We start from the raw sequence: 1134 nt of genomic DNA, 5'->3' as shown, positions 1-1134 counted from the left end.
TTCGTTGTGAAAACGGCGTTCTTTTTGAATATTATACTTTAAACGCATAGCTCAATCAATTCTTTGGGCGCTAGATGAAAGTCTAGTGTTTTAAAGTCAATTGTAGTAAACGCTTGCGTTAGTATTCTATATACTCTAGAATTTGAACATTCGCTTCATTGCGTTGTTTTAAGAAAATGAAAAATCAGCGAAAGCAGATTTTTCAATCTCACACACAGTGAAATATACATATTTCAATTTTGAAGCGAGATTTTGTATCTCGGACCGAAACGCGAAGGTAATTATTATGGTACTAATTGTAACCATAATAATCATACTAGTTTCAGAATGGCCCGAGTTATCTTAAACGATTTCGAGGTAATCACGATCGAAACATGTATAAATATATATAAAATCACCCTGAACGGTGGATCACTTGACTCGTGGGTCGATGAAGAACGCAGCTAATTGCGCCTCGACATGTAAACTGCAGGATACATGAACATTGACATTTCGAACGCACATTGCGGTCCTCGGCTACTGTTCCCGGACCACCTCTGGCTGAGAGTCGTATAACATTACCAGACTGCCGCTTGCTTTAAACGGCTTGCCGGCGAATGATGGAGTTTCGCGTATATGCGTGCTCTTAAATAATTCACTCAACGTGTGAGCCAGTCCACTTTGCAACATCGGACATTTCCGTTCGTTGACGTTCTGTGGGATTACGGCGGGTTGTGTGTCCTAGAGATTTTATATTCTTGCGACCCTCCCGATAACCGGAAACCCGAACTCTTCGAAATGCGGTTTCGTTCCGGCAAATTTGGACGATTCAAAGGTTCCTCGTCGATTTTGTGTGCGCTTGCTTACTAACATTTGCAAGCACATCATAATCATAATACGACCCCAGAGCAGATGAGATTACCCGCTGAATTTAAGCATTTTACTAAGCGGTGGGGAAGAAACTATCTAGGATTCCCTTAGTAGCGGCGAGCGAACAGGGAAGAGCCCAGCACTAAATCTCGCGGCCGGAGACGGACGCTGGGAAATGTAGTGTTAGGGAGGATCCGATTATCTCGGTGCGTTGCAGCGAGTTCAAGTCCATCTTGAATGGGGCCATTTACCCATAGAGGGTGCCAGGCCCGTAGCGACCGTTGC

At 43.9% G+C, this 1134-nt stretch overlaps 1 non-coding gene across 1 annotated transcript; it reads left to right on the top strand.

Annotated features, from left to right (window-relative positions):
• Positions 1–395: 395 nt before the first annotated feature.
• On the top strand, positions 396–550 carry LOC113381402. Its single transcript, XR_003367542.1, has one exon. It is a non-coding gene; the product is annotated as a 5.8S ribosomal RNA (ribosomal RNA).
• The last annotated feature ends 584 nt before the right edge of the window (positions 551–1134 follow it).

Source organism: Ctenocephalides felis, unplaced genomic scaffold (assembly GCF_003426905.1).
Source record: "Ctenocephalides felis isolate EL2017-DRISC unplaced genomic scaffold, ASM342690v1 CF-g0.4_SCAFFOLD_02865, whole genome shotgun sequence".
In the NCBI taxonomy this organism is placed as follows: Eukaryota; Metazoa; Arthropoda; class Insecta; order Siphonaptera; family Pulicidae; genus Ctenocephalides; species Ctenocephalides felis.
This window is presented reverse-complemented; position numbering and strand designations above follow the sequence as displayed.